Below are 15,187 nucleotides of genomic sequence, written 5' to 3' on the forward strand. Positions count from 1 at the left end.
TAAAAATGCGTAGTTTTTAGCATTACTAAAAAAAATATAAGAGAGAGAGAGAGAGAGAGAGAGAGAGAGAGAATAGTGCTAGAAACTGCATTTTATCTTGCAATTATCCCACAAATACTGACGTACATAATAGTCTCAATCAACTATTGGATTACTCATTGTTAAAAAAATCAACGGTTGCTTGGAATTGCCACATTGAGATAATTAATATTGTAGAATAAAAATGAGTAACTTCTACCATTACTAAAATAATAATAATAAAAAAAAAATCAAGAGTTGATTAAAACTTCCACGTCAGTTAGCATTTGAGATACAAATATTATAGTATATAAATATAAATCACTATCGAAAAATAAAAAATAAAAATATATACATTGGAATTTGATATATTGATGATGAGAATGATTAAAAACAAGTAGAAGGCAAGCCAGGTGCAGAAAACCTAGGAAATGCATCTTTGCATTGATGTTTAATTAATTAATTAATTGGGAAGAAAGAGGCAGAAAATGGCAAAAGCAAAGAACAAGCAAGTCAAGCTGAGAATTTTTTTTTTTTAAAAAAAAAAAAAAAGAATCCCAATCAATACTTCCATGTCAATAAAAGACGGTGCCTACTTTTGGACCCCTCTTTTATGCTGCCGTGTTCAACACTCCAACTCCCTCCAAATTCAACGTGCGAGAAAACCAATATGAAACCCTAGCAAATTTCTTCAAACGATGCATGTGTGTAGTACCACTAGCTACACATATAGGTAGCCGGGCACTTTCCAGTGCATCCGCGTGCACGGTAAGTTAATGGGGCCATGGCTCTCATCCAATGGCATGGCTCGATCAGCTCTGAGGGTCCCACTTCCATGCACGTAGGTGAGGAAAAAGAATATTTCGTGATCCTCGTTCCTTGTGAAAGCGACAAAGATAATGTTCAATATTTACGCTAAACGACATTGATGATCATGCTGATGCGGATGCCACTGATTAATTGGGTATTATCTTGTACTATACGACAAGGCTACTAGCTAATAATTATCTCAGTCAAATGGAATTTTTGAATCTCTTGATCATTCTATCTTACTCGTATTCCTGCAATTATTGACAGGAAATGTCTGCGATCCTTCTTGTTCGTGCCCATATATTAATATTCTTGTTCTTGGGGGACTTTTCTTCAAGAAAAAGAAGAAAAAAATATGGAGGAAAATTTTCATCCATGGGTCCCACTTTCATTAACTAAGCCAAGATATGTATTTTGAATAAGAATCCTCTAGAATCTTAAGGTCATTTCATGGTGGTCCGAGGGGTATTTTTTTTTTTTTTTTTAACATTCATTGCATTAAGAACAAAGTGTCTACAGTATAACCCCTCAAGAGGACTGGGAGGAAATAAAAAGTGGATCTTTGTCATTACAAATTGGGGTGAAAAGAAGAGGGAAAAATAGGTGAAAATACAGTCTTAGTGAACTCTTGCTGCAATTCAATATATCATATAATAGACGCAGAAGTTAACACTTTTGTTAATTTTCCTGGCCTTCCAAGAATAGGAGGTTGGAATAATGGACAAAGAATCTGCTATGACTTTTTCAATGTGCCAATCTTGTGTGATTGATGGAACTTGTAAAGCTGTGATGACAATTAAAGAGTCCCCTTCAATGGTGAAGTTTTTGAGCTGCAAAGATACTGCTAGAGAGGCAACTAGGAGGACTGCTAGAGCTTCACCGAAATTGAGATCACATGCATGGAGGGCTGATCTAGGAACAAGCTTTGATGATAATCCATGTGTGATCTCTGCAAGCTGCAGCTTGTGCTGAGAATTGGTCTATGATAGCTGTGTCAAAATTTATCTTGAAATAACCTTTAATATATAAGAGGAGACCAAGATTCTATCACCGGGTCATAAGAGGATTTCCAGGCTGCTGCATGGTGGTCAAAGTTCTTAAAATATAACACCATTATACTACATATGAGATGCAATTAATTAAAGAAAAATTAAAAATATTGAAGTGATAATGTGGTAGAATCCGAATGGTAGTTTATTCAAAATTACGAAGAAACAAATTGCTCAGCTATTACAATATCTCTAATGATCAGCTTCCATGTTGGTGCTCCTCTACAAACCATGTATAAACGGAGAGTATTGAGTACAATCTTCGCATAAATCGACTGCTTTGCTATGGTGGGAAAATTCACTTCCAAAAACTATTGTATTTCTTCGCAACCATAATGCCATCATTTCAAAATCCTCTTCATCTAATCTCTCTATAAGTCCTTCTAAAATGCATAAAAATCATCTTCTTCATTAGTGTACTTTTGAATCTTTTTACTTTACGTCCAAGTATATATATATATGGAAGACGGGCATCGTACAATAAAAATATGGCTTTGCAATAATTTTCATTAGTCGATAGTAAATTATTGCAAACCTTCCATAAAAGCCTCTTAATTAATTAGTACCCCTCAAACTCTAACTCTAGATCTAATCCTCCAAATTCTCTTCCACATGTTACTCATGTGTATTTAGAGCACTTGAACTTCCTCCTCTTCTCAGCATATATGGTCGGTCATCTTTTAATTTAATAAAAAAAAAAACGGCTGTAAAATGATTTTAAAATATCCATCGTGAAGTTAGCCTAAAAAGCGAGAGGGGCCAGGCATAAACATTCCTCAAAAAAAAGAATTTATTTTGGATCTAAACAGGATATACTTGCAAAATTTGGAAGAATATGGTCTTAAAAGGGGAAAGTTAATGAGAACACTCGTCTGGGTGAAATGTTTTCCATGGAAATCCGGCAGCCAAACAGAAGAAACTTGCAGGAGGGAAATAACTTTCTAGTCATATTTTACCATGAAAAAAGTAATAAAGTAATGATGCACGACAGAGACCAATGTTTTTCTTCGTAATATAATTAATATGATCCCACATGCTTGGACTTTTCTCACGCCGTAAAGTATATCCTACCCAACTCAACCTTCCATATTACCTAACCTTTTACAAACTACAACAGTTCTGGTCATGAGAACCATGTTGTCTTTTTCTGCTGCCTCATGATGATCATGATAATTGATGATTGAGGAGAATGTGTCTTGTTCTTGAAAGAATTAATGCGTGCACCCAACTTCTATCTTCAAGGATTGAATCCTCATTTCTTTCCTGGAAAATATGTTAATTTTAAGATTTTTTTTCTGCCTCATGATGATGATTTATGAGAATTAATGTCATCTTCTTCACATAGAGAGAATCATATATTTGAATTATAAGACTCTTTATCTCTCTCTTCATTTCTTATCAACGGGAGAATATCTTCGTTTATTATAATTAATTCAATATTATCCAGTTCATTTGAACTAGAGACGATCTTGTTCCAATCATGTAGTTATTCCAAATGTTGACATAATTTGTTGAAATTAATGAATCCTTTTGACGAAATGGATTTCAACCATCTTTTGATTATCACTTGGGATCCAGGCTGGACCAAAATCTAAAGGGCTCGTGCATCTAGAAGGTTTGTCAACAAGAGGTGTAGAATATTGAAGCAAAAAGAAATGAGTAAATGGGAACAAACGTACAAGCCATAACGACATTTACTTTTCTTAAAGAAGAAGAAAAAAACAAAACAAAAAACAAATGCAATGTGCACATGTTTATGAGGAAAATGTCACTTTTCCTGTGCAATATTCGATTCTCATATGATCAAGGAACATGCCCATTTCAATACAATCGGATAAAAATGAAGTAGTGATCCAAAAGGAAAATAAACTAAAGGCTTTTTCAGGCTTAATTAATGGATTGCTGGATGATTGAGATAAGCTTCATGTACCACTGATCAAGGAACATGCCCATTTCAATACAATCGGATAAAAATGAAGTAGTGATCCAAAAGGAAAATAAACTAAAGGCTTTTTCAGGCTTAATTAATGGATTGCTGGATGATTGAGATAAGCTTCATGTACCACTGGAGTCTGGAAGTGCGAGAAAGAGAAAAGGGAGAAGTTAGTACGGTTGCCCAAGTTGTGCACTTCCCCAACAAAATATCTTGTTTACTTATGGAATCTAATATTAGTTTTAAATCACTACTTGTCTCAAAAGGTTAAACTGATATAGAATAATTAATTTAATCATCTAATTTATATTATGATATGCATTTTTCCTCATATGTGAGCTTAAACTTGTCCTTATTTAGTGAGGTTCAATACGTAAAATATTTTAATTAAAAGTAAATCTCTCTTAATTGGTGAGGCTAACCAGTTTGGAGAAAATTTCCTACAACCTACTGTAATAAATGACAAGTGTTATCACTCACTTTTAAAAAAAATAATAATAATTTAAGAGTTATTTATTGTCATTCCACTAATCTATGAACCTAAACATTAATTTTTGAGAAATCTAAATATGTTGAATGACACTTGTCACATATTAAAGTAGGTCGATGGAAATTATTTGTATTCTATATAAAATATTTTAATCGAAATGAGAAGTAAATGACGGGACATATTTCTTCAGCAACAACTTGAATTATAAAAGGTCAAAGTAGCCTGGAGCTAGAATTAATTTGTGCGTTCCAAAGGAGGAGGGTGGTCTTTGTAAGAAAATTTCGAATAAAGTATGCCTCATATGCCACATGTTACTTAGAGTAGTTTAATTAAATATAAGCTAAAAGGGTGTTTAGTAATTTATTCCAAATAAGAAATTATTCGTATGAATCTTAATTAAAATCAAATTCTTATTTTTTGATGAGGAGTAATACTAAGTACCATCTTTTTATCCTCCTAAAGCTAATGTGGCTTTCAAAATTACCATTAGATCAAAATTCAAGTATGATTTATCTAAAATTTAATGGTGATTTTGAAAATCACATTAGCTTTAGGAAGATTTTTGGAGGATAAAAAAATGGTACCTAACATTACTCTTTGATGAGAGGAGTAATTAAAGTAAAAATATAATTGAGAGTCCCTAGCTTAATTAGCCTATAAACGAAGAGCATGGTGTATTCCATAATCTATAAAGCATTATTGGGCATAGGTCTCTCCTAAAAAATTTCTATAGGTTTCTGCTACTAATGTATTTTTATTTTGCTTGAACAAATATGCTCGGAAGTATTTGTAAGTTTTTCCGCTACATATATTAGTTTATTTTATTATTTTATTTGCTCGTACATGGTATTAGAACCATCTTCAAGCTTCTTTTTTTTTTTCCCAACATTAAACTTTGATTCAGAATATCTAGGGCTTATACATTTTATTAAAGGAAAAAATATAAAATCAATCCTTGTGGTTTACTTTTGCAATTAACTTCATGTGGTATCAAAATAAACCGAAAGGTCCTTAGAGTATGCCAAAAAAATAATTTAGTCCCTAGAGCCAAATTTCATTCATTAACTTAACAGATTATGATAACGTGAAATGTTAAAGCCGATAAAATTATGATACTTATCGTACTTAAGTCAGTGTCACACTAACAGAATCTGTTAAATTAGTTGACTTAATTTGACTGTAGGAACTATTTTTTATTTTTTGCATATCTCATGGACTTTTGAGTTCATTTTGATACCACATGAAGCTAATTATAAATCAAGTAAACCACAATAACCAATTTTACATTTTTTCCCTTTACTAAAAACAAAACCCCTCTACATGCCTGTTTGAATGCTTTGGTGCATTGTACGGTCATCTAGGCTACGCAAGTTTTTTTCCAAACTGGGTTACAACTTCTTTTAACTTAGTCTATATAAATGACATGTGTCCTTTGAGTAAGTGAAAAGCCCATGCTTTTTTAATAGTAGGGACAAAGTTAAGATAAATTTTAGGGTTAATAACTTTTTTGGTACCTCAGTTTTAACGTTTTTATTTTTTTTCCCCTAGGTTTTAAAACCAAACAAATCTGGTACCTCACTTATGGGAAAGACAAAATCAATATCTCTATTAGTTTTCGTCAATCCCAATTAACAGAATTCCTCATATCACTCCCATAATACGCCACGTGTCCTAAAAAAAAAACAAAAACCTAAAAAAAAATGAAAATTATATGAGGTGGTCGACCACCCCATTTTGGCCAATGGGGGTGGTCGAAACCACACTTTGGCCTTGGGGGTGGCTTTGACCACCCCTTGCGGCCCCTCTAGGGGTGGCTCAGCCACCCCCAGAGGCCTTAGAAAATGGATCATCTCCATCTCATTTGAAATGGATAGTATCCATTTAGGCAAAAGGTTGATAAAATTAGGACAAAATTGTCGTCAACTTTAATCCCACCATTTTGCCTAAATGACTCCTCTCCATTTCAAATGAAATGGAGAGGATCCTATTCCTACGGGTGGCCGGCCACCCCATAAAATTTTCATTTTTTTCATTTTTTTTTTTTTTAATGTTTAGTTATTATTATTATTATTTATTTTTTTTTTTTTAATTTTTAGGACACGTGTCGAGATATTAATGGAGACGACATGGAATTCCGTTAATTGGGACTGACAGAAACTAATGGAGGTATTGATTTTGTCATTTTCCATAAGTGAGGCCCCAAATTTGTCTAGTTTGAAAAAAATAAAAAACGTTAAAACCGAGATACCAAAAAAGTTATTAACCCTAAATTTTATTAAAAAATCATGTACATTTCACATGCTATTAAAAAAGTTGACACATTTTATTTTTATAAATTAGATTAGAGGAATTTTCTCTATCCTAATTTGAAAGAAAACTATGTACGTGCAACCATTGTGTCCATGTGCGTGATTTGATAAATCCTCGACGGATAGTGATCCAAACCAAGAAAGTGGCTTGACCCACCCAGTACCAAAAAAAAAAAAAAAAAAGAAGGGAATAAGAAGGTTTAAGGTGTGCATATGTGCCCTCAAGAATGCTTGACAGAAAGTGATCCGACCCGAGAAAGTGGCCTGACCCTCCCAATACAATGGCCCATCTGGTTACAAAAAACAAATAAAAAAGAAAAGGAATATGAAGGTTCAAGGTGTGCATGTGCCTTAACGAATCCTCAACAGACAATGATCAGACCCAAGAAAGAAAGTGGCCTTACCTGCCCAATACAATGGCCCATCCGGTTACAAAAAACAAATAATTAAAAAAAGAAAAAAAAAGAAAAAAAAAAAAAAGGGAATACGAAGGTTTAAGGTGTACGTGTAGATAATTTATAGAAACTTCGTACAGATAATTGACATTATGTTGTAATTATTTAGTAATTCTAATAACTTTGACCCACAGAGAAGTTATTATATTTATGACTTGATTAGAATAGGATGGAAAAATTGGCACATAAAATAGTTTATTTTTGTGCCCACCGGTATGGAAAACTTTATCTATTGATGTTTGAATTTAGGAGAAATTTCACTTAACCCCTAACGTTTTATTACTTTTGTAATTATACTCTCAAACTTTAAAATGTTGCAATATCAGGATACCATCTTTTAAATCTCTGCAATGTCATTCACTGGTGGAGACGACTCGGAGAAAATCTCGTATCAAAAGATGCAGTACAAAAATAGTAGAAAAAAAAAAAATTACTCAGAACTCAAATCCCCAATACATCCAAATCTCACTATCACACAAGTGAGGTTATTTTCAAAGGAAAATACAAAAAACAGAAATACAAACTCTTATTTTGCTAGAATAGATGACGGTTAGTCTCTATTTTTCTTTCTCATTGGCACAATTTTCTTCTTCTCTGTTGTTTTTGGCTCCTAACCCTACAAAAAAACGATTTTTTATTGACATAAATTTTTTGACATGTCAGGTGGTCTGAGACATTAATAAACCCTCCTGACGGGGCAATTTTGATGTGTTTCAGGCGTCAAGATTGTGGGTGTCAGGAATTGGAAATTTTTTACGTGCCAAATATGGCACGTTAGAAATTCCTGACGTGTTAGATCCAACACGTCAGAAAATTCTGACATGTTGGATTTAACACGTCAAAAAATCTTCCTGACGTGTCAAAAAATGACACGTCAAGAATTTCTAACGTGTCATTTTTTGGCACATCAGAAAATTTGTTTAGTTTTTAATTTTTTTTTTCCTCCCCCCCTATATTTTTTGTGAATTTTTTCAGGACTATACCCGAATTTTGTATTACGATTAACCTGATATTCAATCTATCCATCAATTCCATGCAATTAATATACAATTTTTCCATCAAATAACATACATCATATCCATTAACATCAATCACAAACTATCCACCAAAACTAACTTCAACACAAAAAAAAATGGCTTAAATGTCAAATGGCCAACCACAAATAACATAATATACACCAATTTAATTATCTCTGTTATCATCAATAAAACTATCACAAATACAATTACATCAACAAAGTAGCTTATATACAAGTGTGAATAGCCAACCAGACGTTCAATGTTGATCATTGACGTCGATAACATCCTCTCCACGATGTCCATTACTTGCAAATGATAAAACAAACAATATTCACCAATAAAACAATCACCAAACAAATAAAATCCACTAACTGCAGATGATAATACAAACAATCATTGAGCCCGAATACAAACAATCACGTCGGTAACGTGAAAGAAAAATGCCCGAATATTCACCCAACTCAGTTGTTAACTCTTCCACAGTAAATGATATAACTAAAATAGGTAAAACGTTGAAGTTAGCAGAAAATTCATATAAAAAAGAAAGAAAAAAAATTAAGTCAATATATATATATATATATATATATATATATATATATGCATGGTCATAGAGCAATTAATAATATATAGACATGAGAAGATGAACTTCGTTTTTGCCATGGCAATTATGTGAGACATAGGAACTTTTTATTTTTTTCATTACAATTATAGAGCTTCCATATAGGTTATTAATGTTGGGGGTTCAATGGAAGAGATGATAAACAAAAAGGAAAAGCACCCTATCTAGAATTGAGTGCATTTATATCTATTTATATTTAGAGTTACAAAATTAAGTTTCTGAACAACTGTTCTTGATGATATTGATATGCATGTATTGCTTTGTGCCATGCAGTTATATCCATTTATACGCCTATGAATAACTCTAAATAATTATCTCAACCAACACTATTTCATATTAGACCAAATTAAAGCCAACAATTTGAAATATAAATATAATGCATGTAGCATTTTGATAATCTTCCCATAATATTTTAATTTGTTGAGGAGATTAACACATAGGAGTTTATATATATTCAAATCATGTTATATTAACTACTTAAAATTATGATATTGATATTCATATACTATGGACTTGATCATTTCATACTCTCACACAATCATATACACTAGATTCTTAATATTCTACAAGGACCATAGTGGTCCATCTCATAATACCAATAACCACTTCAAATGCAAAGCTCTAACCCACATCCATCACCAAACCAACCATGATATATAAACCAAATTCAACAGGATTTACAACATTATTAATTATTGAGAATGACTACAACATATCCAAACTCTAAATATAGAAGTTCACACACACACACACACACATATATATATATAGGGACAGTTCTAAACCTAAATTGACCATTAAAAAAAGTCATTACTTGATCAACTGTCGACCGACGATAGCACCATCGCAAAGGGTGAGGAAGCTCTGTCTGGTGCGGTGTTAAACCGCAACATTTCCTCGATTTCGCGTAAACGGGCGTCAAACATTGCCTGACGTTGAGCCTCCTGTTGAGCTACCCGCGCATTGTTCTCAGCCATCTGCTCCGCCACTTGCTAAGCTACCCGCGCATTGTTCTCGGCCAACAAGGCATCTATCTCTTCCTTGTGCTTTGCCCTCTCCGCCTCAAGCGCTCTATCAAGTGCTTCTTGTGATATCGTGGAGTGCCTGGCGTTTTCTGACCGTGCCTGTGACGGTGTATAGTATGAGTGTATGGTCCCCCGCACAGGCAGAATATTTGGTCCAGCCATCTGAACCCTACCGGCATACTCAGGCTTATTTCCAATTGCCTGTGCGAATGCGTCGTTTGGCGCCCACCTGACCGTTCCTTCTGTCATGCTAGATGATGCTGCAGGGTCGGTGGGTATAAGCTCCTTCATCCTTTCCTGTATGTCACATTAATTATTGAGTCAGTAGGTCATACAATTGTTAATCGCAAATAATTTATCAAATATATAAGCAAAACAACATATGAAAGGTGAGTAGCATACACATCTCTCCTTCACAATATCATTCGGATATGTACCGTCCTTCTTCGTGTGTGTGCGGACATAATTTTGTGCACGAGTAGGATGATGGCCCAAACATTCGGCCTACAGATAAAATAGGACATACATATATTTTTAAATATATCAAATGATAACATGTTTACATCTATAATTATAGGATAAATTACACACTTACCTCCTCATGTGTCAACCTAGCATAGCTCTTTGATCCGGTGCAATGTGGTGTATCATTTAATGCTCGCAAGCTCTTCATTTTCGCCACATACTCCTACACAGTTAACATTTTTAATATGTTAATACTAACACAATTACAATTAATGACACTACACAACACAAAGAGTTTAACTCATGACCTACCCTATTCTCCTAGCTACACCATCTCTCCAATAAGATATCCAAGTCGACGGCATTGTACTCGCCTAGCGTCTCTCCCCCCAGTCTTGCCCGTACAGTGTCTGGAGTATCTTCCTCCTTAATGGCACAAATTTTTTTAAGGTCGTGCCTCCAAGTCCGCAGCTTGGAGCCCATATCCCGAAATACTTCATTCCTGACAGCTTTCAAGTTGTACTCGGGCGGGACGAAAAGTATGCCTGCACAAGTTCAACATTGAGAAATTAAAAAAACCTAAAATATGTGTATATGTATATAGATATAAACACACATATATATGTGCAACTTAGAGCGTACATATACATATATACATTACGAGTGTTTGACATATTATTAAAAAACATACCATCAAGGCGTCCCAAATATCCTCCTTGGTACGCTTCGGTACCTTCGTCCAATCATCCGGTATTCGGACATAATTTTCGCTCCTTACTATGTCTCTGGTCATCCATCTAAACCTCACGGCGCTAAATCCAACGGGCTGCAATGATGCATTGTACTCCATTATGATCCGTTTGCCGGGGGGGACTCCCGGCAGACTGTGCGAGTCAAGAATGGTAAACACCTCAATAATGGTGTTTCCTTCTGAATCGGTACCTAACAAATTAAAAATTACCAATGTAAGTTATTTCGAATTCAATACTAACTAACAAGTAAATTAAGACCTAATATGCACGACAATCGAGCATATACACTTACTTATGGTCCGGACCTGCCGAGGGCCTAACCAGTTGTCGAGAGCAGGGTCGGTGGGCTGCGGGTCATCCGTGGCCCGTGGCCCGTGCCCCACCAAGCATGTCTTCCTGGGCCTCTGTCTCACTGTCCTCCAAACCTGCTTTGTATTTTTGTAGAATGTTTAGAATTCTATGAAGTTGTAGTTGTAGTTAAATATAATTGATATTGCACCAATATAGTTAGAAACTTTCAAACTTTTGAATCTTTAAAACTCCATTGTCATCATTCTCACAAATGTAAACATCTTCTTCAAGATACACATCTAAATCAATTTTTTTAAGGGGTCGAACAATGTCATTAGTTATATAGTGTTGAAGAAACATTGATTGGCCTGTGGAAACTTTTGGCTTTGGAGGTACAACAACTCTAGGAGTACAAGGATTAGATTCATTAGAAGAACCAACATGTTCTTGAGCACTTTGCTGCATAATAGATGAATTATGCTCCAACACATAGACCTCATACATCTCATGAAGAACGGACAACACATATTTAATGTGCTTCTTAGCTTCATCCATTGGAAAATAAATCAATGGAAAACAATATTCTATCAACTTCATTTTGTATCTTGGATCTAAAATAGCACCTATGGCCATCAATAAATTGCATTCACCCCAATACTTGTCAAATTTCTCAGCCATTTTAGTTGTCATTGCTTTGATGTATACATTACTATCCATACACTTAATGGCCAATACCTGTTTCATCCTCCATACCTCAGGTAGAAACAAATTTGAGGTTGGGTAATCACTTTCACTCACTATGTTCCTCACTTCATTCAAAATTTCCAAAACTTGATTCACATTAGCAACCTTCTCCCATTCTTCAGGACTTACCACCCACCGAAAACCTTCATTTGTTTGTTGAAACCTTGGGAACACTTCTTTGTACTCTATGGCATTTGCCAACATCAAGTAAGTGTTGTTCCAGCGAGTGGGGACATCCAAAATCAATTTCTTAGAAGGTAAATTCAACCGTCTTGCTATTTCACTAAAGTCCCGAAACCGGCTCTCAGATACCACCATATACTTGATACCTTGCCATACAAAATCAACAATTTCCTCAATTTCACCAAGTCCTGCTTGCACCAACAAGTTAGCAATATGTGCACAACACCGCACATGAAATAATTTACCCCCAATAGGCAAGACACCCCTTAACAGAAAATCATCTTTAAGATTTCTAATGGCAACATCATTTGCTCTCGCATTATCAACTGTTATTGTGAATACCTTATCTTCAATACCCCAATCTACAAAACACTTCCACAGTGCATCAGCAATAACATCACCACTAAATGGAGGAGACACATTATAAAAATTTAGAATTCTCTTTTGCATGAACCAAATCAGAGTCCACAAAGTGGCAAGTGACTACTATATATGACAATTTTTGTGAAGAGGTCTACATATTAGTTGTAATGTTTACCTTGTTAACCCCACTTAGCAGTGTTTTTAGCTTCTTCTTTTCAATATTATACATAGAAATGTAGTCATTCTTAACAGTTGCACGACTAATCTTTTTCCAGTGGAGCGATAATGCCTTGCAGAACTTGTTAAAGAGTTTATGCTCCATGATATTAAAAGGATATTCATGGTAGAGAACCATGTGGGCAGCAAGTTCTCTAACCCTCTTTTCATTATACGTATAATTCGACAAAGTGCCTAAATCACTAGACTCACTAAGATCTAGGGTAAGAGTCTTTTGCTTCTTGTTAGCATTCACATATTTTAAACATGCTACCAAATGTCTACCAAGTGTTGAGGTAAAACTTGAACTAGAAACAGCAAATAATCTTTTACACCATTTGCACTGAGATTTTTGGACACCACCAACATCAACACGAACAAAGTCATTCCAAACTTTGGAAGTCTTTTGCATGTGTCTCTTTTCATATGCATTCCTATCTCCTGAAACTTTAGTACTACTAGCTTCAGATCTATTCAAACTATCCATAACATTAGTCGATCCAGTGACTTCCGTAGGTTGGTTTGTATTCTCTGATGTGGTATTTTTGTGACCAAAAATATCAATTATAAAAATAACCACTCGCAATAGGACGAATCTTTGTAGGATACGGCTATAGAGAGGGTGTCGAACCTCAAGGACTGCAAGGGTTTAATTATCAAAATTAAAAGATCAAAGTTAACTTAATTAAAAGGGGTTTTGATTTGATTTGCTTAAAAACTAAAGTGCATGAAAATAAAAGAGATTTAAAATAAGAGAGAGAGAGTAGGGTATTGACTTCACCTCTATCCGCACAACAATGGCTAATCATAATTAATCCCAGAAATTCATTTTATGCATGTTATAAATAAACAAGAAACTACCTTATTAAAGAATAAGCATAATCTATCTTCGGTTGGCACGGATCGTCCACCTAACCACTAAGATGCGGTACGACCCGTCTTTCCTAGGTATAAATTATCAAATTCTTTAATAGGATACATACAATCAATGAATAAGTGTAACCCATCTTCGGTTGGCACGGACTGTCTACCTAAATTACACTAAACTAGGGTGTAGTACAATCCGTCTTCCCTAGGCATGGCCTATCAAATCCTATTGATCATATGTCAATTAAACCCATTGTATAACCATCATCCTCATAATCACAGAAAACAAGAATGATTTGATTTCAATAAAAGTAAAATACTTTCTAAGACAAGAGAAGAATTTCACAAATATTGATATTGAAATTGAAGAACAATTGCATTTAATATGAAGAACATAAATCAATTGTAGCAATCCTCATAGTTATACAATCAACATGCATAAATTAAAAATCTAGAAATTAAATACAATCAAACCATTATGCTTGGATAGGGTTACATCAACACCCCACGAAGGGGTTTAGCCGCTCATGATCTCCTAAGCTCCAAAGACAATTTACTGAATTTTGCTCTAGAAGCGGTGTCTCTTTTCTCAATGCTTAGAGTCCTATTTATAAGGTTTAGGAGAGTCCTAGAAGCCCTAGGAATCCTATAAATTTCGGAGATTTAAGTCCAAGTCCAATTATGATAAAGAAAACCTAAGTCCAAATCGGAATAGGATTCGCCCAAAATTGCGTTCCTATCTTGTGGGGCAATTTTGGCAATGCGCCGCTCCGAATTAGGAAAATGCTATTTCACAATGATTTGTAGAAATTTGATTTAGCTTTCCAGTGCCGCTTGAATCACCTCAATCGAATATTTGAGCTGAAAGTTATGGCCAAAATACTGAGACGTATGCAGAATCCAAAATTGAATCCAATCCGATTTTGACTCCAATTTGAGAAATTCCGAATTAATCCTTTTCTTTATTTGATTTAAACTTAACCATGATTGGTTAAGTTTAACCATATCTTCTAGGTCTTCTCAAAGTGTGCTTTTAAGCCCAAAATCAATGGAATTAATTGCATCTTGATTTATATCCTGAAAACACAAAAACAAAACAAAATCAAACAAATAACAATGCTAAGGAATTAACATATGTAAATTAAGGGGGTTGAATGTGCAACATTCGACGCTTATCACACCCCCAAACTTACATATTGCTAGTCCCTTAGCAATACAAAACAGAAAATAAACTGAAAAACAAAAAGATAAGTCCATCTTTCGTGGGATGTACGATTGCATTTAGCATATGCAACAAGTCTTTTAAACCCCTAGGCATTCCCTAGAGGACGAGTGAAGTCTCGTGAGGGTTTTCCAGGAATGATACCCACAAACATTGTCATCATTATGTCATTCAAAAGGATAAAGCATCACAAAAATAATGGTTCTCATTCATTAACAAGCTTAAAATTATAAACTTCATCTTCAAAATTCCAAGGAATTTACAAGTCAAATCACTTACAAATGGCAGATTGAGATACATAAATTTCAATTAGTGCAAAGTGAACTAACACATAATCATGAGGCTTCAAAATAATTC

The sequence above is a fragment of the Corylus avellana genome, chromosome ca5, assembly GCF_901000735.1.
Source record: "Corylus avellana chromosome ca5, CavTom2PMs-1.0".
Classification (NCBI taxonomy): domain Eukaryota; kingdom Viridiplantae; phylum Streptophyta; class Magnoliopsida; order Fagales; family Betulaceae; genus Corylus; species Corylus avellana.